The following is a 13448-nucleotide window of genomic DNA, read 5'->3' as shown; positions in this document are numbered from 1 at the left end:
AAAAACCAATCTTGAAAAAGAACAAAGAGTCTTCGATACAGGAATTATGTCCCAAGAATTGGTTTCCTTCAAGTAACTATTTTACTATCTGAAAGAAATAGATACAGGAGACAGGAACTGTCTTATTTTTATAAGTTATAGACTATTTCTCCTACATATACCAGTGGTGATTTTGCTTGCTTTGCTACCCTACTTTGAAATTAGTGAATTCAATCACTATACCTATTACCAGACACAATGTGGTTTTCTTGAAAAATGTCAGAGGACATTCTAGAATTCCCCCATCTATAATGAACACACAACTGAAATTAAGTTGTTGGGGCTCCTGAAAAATAATTAGACTCCAAGGATACAGAGATAATCTAGAACCAATTAGCTGAAAGAGCACTTTGACTTTGTTTGACTGTTGATTCATGGTTCAATGGCCACTGATTTTCTGTGATGTTGAAGCTGTATGGCATAGTGAGAGGCAGAGAAATTGTCTGTGCTTTTCTTGCCCTTGTTGCTCCTCATGTTTGTATCCAACACTATCTTATTTCTATCTATTCCCTCTCCTGAAAGTTACCCTCTCTTGCCCCATCCTCAGGAACACTCCACAGAGGCCTCCCACCTCTTACTTCCTCAGGAATCGTTACTGTTGCCTTGTGCCTAGATATCATTTTTCCATTTTTATTATTGTAACTTCATTACAGTGTACAGGATTTTAAATTTTGTGTGCAAATTTTCCCCACATCATGCCAGGATTGCATATACGGGAATAGGCACTTGTATAGATTGGAAGGAGATAGGATCAAACTAATTCTTATATTTAACTTCATAACATGATTAAAACTGAGGGTCTTTAGTCTTACATAAATATAGCCTGGGTTAGGAAATAATTACAAAATTAATATGTGTATGGTACTCTGCAGTTACTAAGAACCGTAACATTTGATGAAACACAATCAAATTAATCAAGCACTTGTTTTTTTCTGATTATAACAGTAATGCAGGGTTATTTGAAATATATTGCTTTATAGGATAGTAAAGTTAATATTAAAGCTCCAGAACTATATACTTTTCCCCAAAGATTTAAAAACATTTATGCTAACTAAATTACGTACAAAAGAAACCAACTAGAGCTAAAAAACGAATTCAGCGAAGTTGCAAGGTACATGATTAACACACCAAAATCAGTTGTGTTTCTAAACACAAGCAGTAAATAAGCCAAAAAGGAAATCGGAAAAACAATTCCATTTACAATAGCAACAAAAAGGATAAAATAGCTAGAAATAAATTTAATAAGGGAGATGAAATAGTTGTACATTGAAAACTATAAAACATTGCTAAAACTATGAAGAAATTAAGGAAGACCTCAATAAATGAAAAGATATCCCATGATCTTAGATTGGAAGAATTAATATTATTAAGATGTAGCAATACTACCTAAAGTGATCTACTGATTCTATCAAAATTCTAATGGCTTTATTTGCCAAAATGGAAAAGCCACTGCTCAAATTTATGTGGAATGCAGAGGGCAATGAACTGGCAAAACAATCTTGAAAAAAACAAAGTCAGAGTGCTCACACTTCCCAATTTCAAAATTTACTACAAAGCTACAGTAATCAAAGAGTGTGGTACTGGCATAGGATAATGGAATACAATTGAGAGTCTAAAATAAGCCTATATATCTAAGCCATATTGCTTTTTGACAAGAACCAACACCATTCAATGGCAGAGAACAGTCTATTCAACAAATGGTCCTGGGACAACTGTATAGCCACATGTAAAAGAATGAAGTTAGATCTCTACCTAACACCACAAAAATAAACTCACAGTGAATCAAAGATTAAACACAAGAGCTAAAACAATAAAACTTTTGGAAGAAAACATTGGGGTAAATCTTCATGACCTTTAGTTTGGCAATGGATTCTTAGATATGACACCAAAAGCATGAGCCACTAAAGAAAAAAATAGACAACAGGACTTCATCAAGATTTAAAACTTTTGTACATCACAAAACATTATCAAGGAAGTGAAAAGACAACCTATAGAATGGGAGAAAATATTTGCAAATCGTATATCTGGTACTCAGAATGTATAAGAACTTTTATAACTCTACAACCACAGTACTTATCATTAACAAACATGTCTCCAAAGATATACAAATGGTGAATAAGCACATGAAAATATGCTCAATATCATTATCCATCAGGGAAATGTAAGTCAAAACCCTAAGACACCCACTAAGACAAATAATAACAAATAGTAGTCAGGATGTGGAAAAATTAGAACCCTCACACACTGCTGGTAGGAATGTAAAATGGTGGGGCTGCTGTGGAAAAGCTTGGTGGTTCCTCAAAATGTTAAGCACAGAACTGCCATATGACCCAGCGATTCCCCTCCTATGCATATGCCCCAGAGAACTGAAAATACAGGTATTCAAAACAAATACTAACTAACACACGAATGTTCATACACCACTATTCATAATAACCAAAAGGTAGAAACAATCCAAATGTCTATCAATAGATGAATGTATACAAAAATTGATAAACAAGTAAAATGGAAGATTTTTCATCCATAAAAGGAATGAAGTGATGATACATGCTACAATGTGAATAAGTCTTAAAAGAATTATGCTGTGTGAAAGAAGCCAGACACAAGGGTTACATGTTGTATAATTCCATTTACATGAAATATTCAGAATAGGTAAGCCCGTAGAAACAAAAAGCAGACTGGAGGTTGGCAGGAACAGGGGAGGGAAGGATGGAGGAATAACTGCTTAATGGGTATGGGTTTTTATTTTTAGATAATAAAAATATTTTGGAAGTAGATAGAGGTGGTGGTACACAGCATTGTAAATGTACTAAATGACACTGAATTGTTCACTTTAAAATGCTTAATTTTATGATTTGAGAATTTCACCTTAATTAAGAAAAAATGAAAAAAATAATGCATCTGTTCATTGCATAATTTGCACTTCAAAACTCCTAATTTTGGTGCGAGTCCCTGCTCGTCGGCGAGTGCAGACGTTCGGGAAGGAGGTGCAGACCTGGTGTGATCTTCCATTTGGACAGAGTGAAAGAGAACAATGCAGAAGGACTCTGGCCCACTAATGCCTTTACATTGGATCGGCTTTGGCTATGCAGCACTGGTTGCTTCCGGCGGGATCATTGGCTATGCAAGAGCAGGCAGCGTCCCGTCCCTGGCTGCCGGGCTCCTCTTCGGTGGATTAGCAGGCCTCGGTGCCTATCAGCTGTCCCAGGATCCAAGGAACATTTGGGTTTTCTTAGTTACATCTGGAACCTTGGCTGCCATTATGGGAATGAGATTCTACCACTCTGGAAAATTTATGCCTGCAGGCTTAATTGCAGGTGCCAGTTTGATGATGGTCGCCAAACTTGGAATTAGTGCGTTGGGTAAACCCCATCAGTAGTAGCCATGGCCCAGCTTGGACTCATGAAGAATTTTAAAATGTTCACTATTTTTAGCATATTAAGATAAATAAGTACAGCATTTTCACATATTCTGACATTTTACTTAAAACAAAAACAAACCCCAAACACCCAACTTTGGGGAGAAAAAAGTCAGTTATTATCATTACAACCCTAAAGAGGTGGGTAGAGTGTAACACAAGAGCTTCTTCCTATAGTAGAAGCATACAGTTTGATTCTTGTATGTTGGTGTTGTCTGTTCTTTCTGAATCTAAAATCTCCAGGGATAAAATGTAAGGTGTCACCATTGGGGCCCCTGAAACCCTGTACCCTACTCAGAAAAACAGTGTGAAAAAGATCTGTTAATGAGATTTAGGATATCTGTTCTTTTGCTTATCTTAGAGCACAGACCTACTTTGAAATTATGTTACATGAAATCAATGAAAATAAAGTTTACTGTAAATAAAAAAAAAAACTCCTAATTTTATCACTTTTCTGGGTTTTAAACTGATGCATCTGTTTCATTTAAACTCAATGTGAGAGGATGAGAAAATGGGTTTAGGTGTTTATTCTTGATTGTTTTGTGAGTTTTTCTTTGGTTTTTAATTGATTTTATTTTAGTAGAAGAGTTACTCAGAATCATACATTTTCTGTGGAAAATTAATGTACTCAAGTTATACTTTAGGAGTTGAAATAACTTTTAAACTTCATCTTACTTTTTGTTACAATGTTTCTGTAGTCTTTAGAAAATCCTATCAGGAAAATACTATATATGATATTTGGAACTTAAAGCATTGCCCACCAGAGGGCTCTCATTTTTCTTATTTTTCTTTTAAAAATAATGAAAGTCATATTTTAATAGATTATAGCTTATACACCTGTGAGTAAATCAAATGTATATTCTAAGTGTCTGTAGAAGCTCCCTGAATAGTACACTTAAAATAAACTTATTATGATTGAGATGCAAATAAAGCATACTTTATAAACACATACTCATGTTTTCCACATTTTTCTATAAAACTTTCTGTGAAAGGGAATTTATACAGTGAACTATTATGATTTGAACAAGAGGGAAATGAAACAAATATTCCTTTAAAATTCATAGAGCACAACCTCCAGAATAACTAAGTGTACAGTTAATTTTAGATACTAATCTAAACCATGATGGAAGGAACTTTTCTCAACTATGTTTGGAAACAGAGTCCTAATCTGAAAATTGATAAACAGAATTTATATTTAAAAAATAATTTTATTGCACCTATATTATATATGATATGTTGGTGACTAAGATATAGTTGATTTTCTTGAGAAGCTCAGTCCATAATGGGAAACAGGGCTGTGGATAAATAGTAATTGTATACTTTAACTGCTATAAAGAAATGTGACAATCAAAAGACTTTATCTTTAATTCTCAGGGAGAATTGAAGGCTGGGAATGTTGTGTACTTTTAAAAAAGTCCCTCAAGAAATCCTCATCGCCTCCCTCATTCCACAGCTGAGAACCATTGTGCCAAGTGACACTGAGGAAAGAGAAATTACCCACCTAAGAGAATCAGGGAAGTTTCCTAAACCAGAAATTAAAGATACAAGTTTCATCTGGGGAGCTCTCAGAGTAGGTGGAGGTGGCATAAAAGGTAGGAGGGGCAATCCAAGTAGAGGGAAAAGAGTGATCAAAGTCGTGGAGCAAAAAAATTAACAAAATACACACAAAAAACATATAATGTTGTCAGGAATCAGGACATGATCTGGGTGCTTGGGAAACTGATTAGTCCACAGGGAATGATACCGGTGGAGAGTGAGTATGGAAATCACATTTTGAAAAGCCCTGAATGCATGTAAAAGAGTTTGACTTCATCTTGTAGGACATTTGGAAGCAGAGATTGTTTTTATGCAGGAGAATGACTTGAACAGATCATTAACTTAGTTGGCTAATTTTAATGGATCTGGGGAGCAAATTAAGGGTATAGAAGAGCAGAAACAGTAAAATGTAAGACTGAGAATCTAATTAAGAAGGAATTATTAAGCATTGAGTAGATGAGGGCCTTAATTAAGCCTGGACCAATGTGGATGGTGAAAAGGCGAATGAATAAAAGACACTATCATCATTAAAGAAACATTTCAACAAGCTTCAAGCCAAACATGTAACGCTGTCTCTCTGTGACCTTGAGCTTGGCTAGTGCTTTATGGAACTCAACCCAGAACTCCTTGAGAACTGTGTCACCTGGACTTTAATCCAGGTGAGATGGATGTAGAGGCCATCCTCTGAAATCCTACTCTACCCTGTCTCACCATCCAGCAAGAGGCCACATAGGACAGAAAAGAGTTAACAGCAGCTGGAGGAAATCTTGACCTCTATCCACCAACTTCTTGGTTAAAAAAAAAAAAAAGGTAGATTCTATAGAGTTTTTATGTAAAAGATGATTTGAGCAAGATGTGCCTGTCTGTCTATACTAATTACTATAAGTAAATCTGGAATTTATGCAATTACGGCATCTAGCTGACCAGAGAATGGAAATTAGACCTGTAACATCTTTGCCCCTGAACAACTAAACACACAAAAACTAAGGAGCTCTAAACCTAAGTGGCTGAGCTGACACACGCACCACACATTGTTAGTGCTTGTTTGCTACTCCAGTGTGGGAAAAGGGACAATTAGGAAGCAATTTTGAAGGCTCAAGCCCCTCAGGAAAGGAATACTACATGTATGTCTGCTTCTTGCTTGTTATCTTTTGAATCATTAGTAGTTTGGTCTTGGGCAAGACCTATGATTCACGTGAGTGTGTTTTGACAATTCTACCTTTTGTGGCAACTCACTACGAAAAGAAAAGAGCACGAAGGTGGGTGTCTTGGCGTTGCACACTGCCATTAGTTATTTAATCTATTACAGTACAGAATTTAGTGTAATGCCAATTTACATACTCCTATACACATATCTATCTACCATGTCAACAATTCCCAAATTTCTATGTATGAGTCATAGATTCAGATCTTTAGTTTGGTGGAAAGCAGAATACATATTTGGGGCCAGTGCAAGTTGCATGTAAAAATAAAGAGAGCTAATATTATTGGGCAATTACTTTTCATCTATTATCTTCACTGGTTTGTTTACTTCTCATAACAAAATATGAGGTCAGTACCATTATTAATGCTGTTTATAGATGAAGAAACTTAATAAATGTGACCCAACCACTGTGCTCAGCCTGACCAATGTCACCTTCCCACAGAGGAGTGCGGAGGCTGGCACAACACATGGAGAGAAGCACTCACCCCCTCCCTTAGAAGTGACGCAGGCATGCCCCTCGGGTTCTAGTCTCTGTCTGGTTAAATGCTATGACTGTGTTAGTCTGCTAAGTCTGCCATCACACCATACCACAGACTAGATGGCTTAAACAGCAGAAATTTATTTATTATAATTCTGGAAGCTAGAAATCCACAGTCAAGGTGCTTTCAGGGTTGGTTTGGGGTGAAGTTCTTTTCCTGGCTTGTAAATTTCTTGCTAGGTCTTCACATGCCCTCTTTGTTTGCTCAGAAAGAGAGAAGGATCTCTGGTAACTCATCCTCTTCTTATAAATCCACCAGTCCTATTGCATTAGGACCCACACTCTTACGACCTCATTTAACCTTAATTATCTCCGTAAAGTCCCCATCTCCAAGTACACTCAAGTTGGGGCTTAGGGCTTCAATACATGAATTTCGGAGGACACAACGCAGTCCATGACAATGGTTTCTGTATCTTCCTGTCCATCCATGGTTCTTTTTCTAATACTATGTCTTTGCCCACTGGACTCTCACCTTCTAATTCTTTTGAAAACCTTTCTTCTTGCCTTGACTTCATTCAGCCCCATAGGACTCACAGAGGTGATATTAGTTTTCTCCCTTTCTGAGCTTAGAGTAGGGTAATCAGAGACTTGCTTCTAACTGCACTTCCTTCTGGCCTTCGGTCTCTGCCTCTCCAGTAAGTTTTTCACATGGTCATCAGAACTATCCCCCTAAAGATTAACTGAAGTTCTCTCAGTTAGAGAGACAACAAAATCAAAATTCTTCAGCGTGGATTTACAATCTTGCCCAGTCTACTTTCCTTGCTTTATCATTCTGTGTTTTAGTCAGGACGTAAATCCCACTCTTAGGGAGTCCGTCACTTTACTTCCTGCCATTCAATACTTTACATGTGCCTCTGCTATGAGATTTAATTCCTTCCATCTTGTATAAGTGCTAGTTGTTTACATCACTCTTATAAAATTAGAAACTTCATTAGGGCAGAGACAGTATTTATTTATCTCTGTATACTTATACTGACAGGTATAGTAGGTCCTCAATAATTAATTTTTAATTTATATGATGACAACAAATATTTATTCAGTTCCTACTTTATGCTAGGCCCCCTGCTTCAAGATGAAAAGTAAAATATCTTCTTATTTTACCTTTTTTCACTTTTTAAAGAAAATGATCTTTCAGTTTATGTGACAGGTCATATGGTATAAACAAATATTTTAAAATCCTGCAATCCTTAGCTAAAGTTTCAAAGAATTCTATGGGTTCTCTTTAGTATCCAATTAGGCACAGCTGAATGAAACTACATCAAAATAGTGATTTAAATGAAGTACCTTCCTGACACAAAGTAAGCCCAGAGGTAGGGATGTCAAGAGCTGGGATGCAGGGACTCTGAGGCTGTCAAGGACCAATGTGCCTTCATCTTTGCACCCCATGTCCCTTGGGTATTTGCCCTGCTATGGCACTCCAGCCACCACATATACTTTCCCAGCTGGCAAGTGGAATACGAAACTTCAAGAAGTCCCATAAAGCAATTCCATTTATATCTAACTGGCCAGTGCATAATCATATGACCTGACCCATGTGTAGAGGGAGGGTTAGAAATATAATATTTTAGGTAGGCACATTGCCACCTTGAGTAAAATCAGAAATTCCTATTAAAGGAGAGCGAATGAACGGTTATTTGGGTCTTGCTAGAAGAACATGTAAACTTCTTCAACCAAAATAAACCTGTAGATCTGAAATGAAATGGGATTGCAAAATGAGCTTTTAGCTATAACTGATTTGAACTTGAACTGTTTACATTCAATTAAATTATAGCTTAAATAATCACATTATTAAAATGGAAAAAAAAAACCCACTGTTGAATGAAATTCAAAGTTTACTTGGCCAATGGCCCATATACCTATCTCTCTCCCTCACCACCTACTGACCCCTGTCACCTCCAGACAATCTACCCAGCCGCACTCCCAGCCATTTACTTTACGTCCTAAGGACTATTTTCCTGAGAACTCTCCTCCACAGCCCTTTTCCTTGGCCTATATTGCCTCTTACCACCCTTGAAGTGCTTACATGTATATTTAAAGTAGCTTGCCCAGACAGTTTTGGGGTGATTAAGATTCATCTGCTGAATAGCAATAGAACTAATTACTCATGTCTTTGGGGAAGGGCCTGAAATAAACCTCCTAGAATACAGCAACGTAGAGGTTGTAGGGGTGGTGGAAAGGAATAAAATAATAGGAGCAGAGCCTTGGCAAATGACTACAAATTCCTGCACTGGCAAGAGTGCTGTTTTGAGAGGGAAGAACAAGAGAAGTGTTCCAAGTGGGAAAACCGTAACTACAATCATTTCATTTTCATTCTGTGTTCCTTCGGAAACACCAGTGTTATTCTTCCTACAAACGAGGCTGGAAAAATCTGATAAGTGTACATGTACAGTTTTGTAATATAAATCAATCTGAATGTTTTCCAAGCAAAAAAACAGATAACAAATAGACAGCATTTTAAAAAGTTAAATTCTCTGTAAATATTTCAGGTATATCTGGGTGATGATTATCCAAGATCCTGTATTCTCTTTATCTCTTAATGCTAGTATCTCCACTAAACATACTCAAATGGAAAATCAAAATATCACCTCCCTCTTATTGATCATTCTGAATTATAAGCAACCAGTTAAATTTTCTTAATAGCAGCTCTAGTACCAAAAAAAAAAAAAAAAAAGAGAGAGAGAGAGAGAAAAGGTTAAAATAATATTTGAGACTCTTTTCTAACAACAGCAGATTTAATTTACGTGTTGATCTCCAATACCTTCCAAAACTACATTAAAATAGAGCAAATAATTTTTTTAAGGTATAAATCCACAAGAGCATGGAGGATAAGAGAGGAAATTCCAGAGGAAAATGACTAAATTTTGGAAGCTGCAAAGCATACTGATGAATGGTAAGAGACTTGGCAGAGTGTGGTAAGGAAAATCTAAATGCCCGCAGAAGGAAATAATAAGAGGAAAGGTTCAAGACTGGAGGGATCTGGTGTCACAGAGGGTAACAATAAAGACACAGAAGTGACAGAAGATTGGGTTAAAAGGAGAAGTTAGATCCCAGATACCTTTTCACAACCTGTACCCCTATAACCCTCCCTGACTGCAGCAGGAAATTGAGATTTGCTCTTTGGAGAAGTCCACAGAAGAGCCTCTGTGTACAGAGAGGTGAGTAACTACACTAACATTCAGGACCACTGGGTCCAGAAACGGGGAGAACACCTGGGGAAATCCTACAGCCTAGTATGAGAAAGTCAACACACAACTCCCTTCTCCTTTTCAGTCCCAAGTTCAGGCAGCAGGCCTCACAGGAGAAATTAATCACAAGAGAAAATGACTGGCTAAAGAGAGAGAACTGACATTTGTGGAACTACGCACAAAACAGATGGACCTAGCTCTATTGCCTTACTTGAGGCAAACCAGTTGACAAAAGTCCTTCTACCCACTGATAGTTTCAAATGAACATTTTTAAGGCCTCCGTCTTAAACATCAAAGTCAGCCAAGATCATCAGGCCTATTAGGAAATCCTCCACATGAAAATAAAAGAATGGATCAATCTAATGGAGGAAAATGTAAAAAGAATACCAAAGGAAAGAGGGACAAAGGAAAATAAAACTAAAAAATAATTAATATACTCATAGAAAAGGAAAAAAAGAAGATACTGGTTCCCTGAAAAGATTAAAAAAAAAAAATCAGATCAGAGAACAAGAAAGAATTCTTAGTAATTAAATATGTAGCAGATTATAGATGTCTACAAATTATTTGCTATTCCCTTCATTGACAGGTGGAGGGGTTGGCCTTATTGGGTCAATGAAATGTAGTAGAGGTGATATTTGGGACTTCTGCAGTTAGGTCATAAGGATTGATCTCTACAGCTATCACTGAAGATCTTGGGACATAATCTTTGGGTTCCCACAGTCACCATGTAAGATATCTGACTACCCTTACAGCACCATATTCAAGAGGCTATAAGCAGACACACCGGTCAACATTTGGCTTCCTGTTAAGGCTCCAGACATGTGAGTAAAACTATTTTACACCATTCAGACCAGCCCACCTAACAGCTGAATACATGTAACCTCCATCAACATCACTTGGAACAACTAAGTGCTGCCTAAATTCTTGGCCCACAAAATCACAAGATATACAGTCATACTTCATTTTACTGTGCTTCACTTTATTTCACTTTGCAGATATTGCATTTTTTTCACTCATTGAAGGTTTGTGGCAACCCTGTGTCAAGCAGGTCTACTGGCACCCTTTTTCCAATGGCATTTGCTCACTTTGTGTCTCTGTGTCACATTTTGGTAGTTCTTGCAATATTTCAAATTTTTCATTATTATTATATCGGTCATGGTGGTCTGTGATCACTGATCTTCGAAGTTACCATTGTAATCATTTTGGTGTGCCACAAACCATGCCCATATAAGATGGCAAACATCAATAAATGTGTGTGTTCTGACTGCTCTACCAATCAACTGGCTTCTCCCTGTCTCTCCCTATCCTTGAGCCTCACTGTTCCCTGAGACACAGTAATATTAAAATTAGGCCAGTTAATAACTCTACAATGGCCTTCAAGCATTTAAGTGAAAGGAAAAGTCGCACGTCTCTCACTTTAAATCAAAAGCTAGAAATGATTAAGCTTAGTGAAGAAGGCATGTCTAAAGCTAAGACAGGCCAAAATCAAAGTCTCTTGCACCAAACTGATAGTCAAGTTATGAATGCAAACAAAAAGCTCTTGAAGGAAATTTAAAGTGCCATTCCAGTGAACACACAAATGATAAGCAAGCAGAACAGCCTTATGGCTGTTATGGAGAAAGTTGTACTGGTCTGGAACACACCAGCCACAACACTCCCTTAAACCAAAGCCTAATCCAGAGCAAGGCCCTAACTCTCTTCAATTCTGCGAAGGCTGAGAACAGTAGGAAAGATGCAGAAGGTTGAAGCTAACGGCACTCGGTCCATGAGGTTTAAGGAAAGAAACCATCTCCATAACATAAAAACTAAAGTGATGCAGCAACTGCTGATGTAAAAGTTGTAGCAAGTTATCCAGAAGACCTAGCTAAGATAATTAATGAAACTGGTTACACTAAATAACAGATTTTCATTGTAGATGAAACAACCTTCTATTGGAAGAAGATGCCATCTAGGATTTTCATAGCTACAGTGGAAAAGTCAATATCTGGCTTCAAAGCTTAAAGGGCAGATGATTCTCTTGTTTGGGGCTAATGCAACTGGTGCTTTAAGTTGAAGGCAATGCTCATTTAGCATTCTAAAAATCCTATGACCCCTAATAATGGTACTAAACTTAATCTGCCTGTGCTCTATAAATGGAACAACAAAGACTAAATGACAGCACATCTGCTTATCACATGGTTTACTGAATATTTTAAGCTCACTGTTGAGAACCTGTGCTCAGAAAAAAAAGATTCTTTTCAAAATGTTACTGCTCACTGACAATGCACCTAGTCACCCAAGAGCTCTGATGGAGATGTACAATGAGATTAAGATTGTTTTCATACCTGCTAACACAACATCCATTCTGCAGCCTGTGGATCAAGGGGTAAATTTGACTTTCAAGTCTTACTATTTACAAAATACATTTCACAAGGCTACAGTTGCCATATCCAGTGATTCCTCTGATAGATCTGGGCAAAGTCAATTGAAAACCTTCTGGAAAGTATTCACCATTCTAGATGTCATTAAGAACATTCATGATTCCTGGGAAGAGGTCAAAATAGCAACATTCACAGGAGTTTGGGAGAAGTTGATTTCAACCCTCATGGATGACTGTGAGGGGTTCAAGACTTCAGTGGAGGAAGTTAACTGCAGATGAGGTGGAAACAGCACGAGAACTAGAGAAGAGTCTGAAGATGTGACTAAATTGCTGCAATCTCATGATAAAACTTTAAGGGATGAGGAGTTGCTTTTAATGAATGAGCAAAGGAAGTGGTTTCTACAGATGGAAGGAGATGCTGTGAAAATTGTTGAAATAAAAACAAAGGATTTAGAGTATTACACAAACTTAGTTGATAAAGCAATGGCAGAATTTGAGAAGAATAACTCTATAATTTTGAAAGTTCTACTGTGCGTAAAATGTTATCAAAGAGCACTGCATGCTAGAGAGAAATTGTTCGTGTAAGGAAGAGTGAATCAATGCAGCAAAACTTCATTACTGTCTGATTTTAAGAAATTAGGGAAAAAAATAGAAAAAGAAATACCTGGGGAAAGAGAAGTAGCCCCGTTATGTTCTTTGGGTGAAAAAGTGACTTGAAAAGCCCATCTTTCTGTTGTACTTCTACTTGTCCCCTAATTGTGTGTTTTCTTTTGAATTTGCATTCCTCGGTGTACAGAGAGGAATTTATATGTTACATTTTTAAAGAATGAAACATTACTGAATAAGTGACTTAGAAAAGGTTGTTAAGTGTTTGGGCTTCAGATCGCTGATTTCCACTTTAATGTCTTAATATCACATATGGGTTGCATAGTCCCTGTTGACCTTGATGATTTTTGTTATTGTCCCTGCTGCAGTTTCCTCTATTGATCCTGTTATCAGTAGGTCTTAACCTTAACCAGAAGCAGCCATCAGCAAAACCAGCATAAACGTAAGCTTCACAGGCCAGGCTCTATGTCTTGGGACTTTTGCAAGAGTAGTCATAGTGTAGAAGGTACTGTTAAACCTAAAATCTGGATGACCATTTACACATAACTCTTTAAGACTGTATT

General features: G+C 37.1%; 1 long non-coding RNA gene and 1 pseudogene across 1 annotated transcript in view; one reads left to right on the top strand and one right to left on the bottom strand.

Annotated features, from left to right (window-relative positions):
* LOC136794397 (uncharacterized) overlaps positions 1-13448 on the bottom strand; it is a 304826-nt gene that overhangs the window by 134477 nt on the left and 156901 nt on the right. The window lies entirely within an intron of this gene.
* LOC131758264 (transmembrane protein 14C pseudogene) lies at positions 2987-3687 on the top strand (annotated as a pseudogene).

The sequence above is a fragment of the Kogia breviceps genome, chromosome 6 (assembly GCF_026419965.1).
Source record: "Kogia breviceps isolate mKogBre1 chromosome 6, mKogBre1 haplotype 1, whole genome shotgun sequence".
NCBI classification, from domain to species: domain Eukaryota; kingdom Metazoa; phylum Chordata; class Mammalia; order Artiodactyla; family Physeteridae; genus Kogia; species Kogia breviceps.
This window is presented reverse-complemented; position numbering and strand designations above follow the sequence as displayed.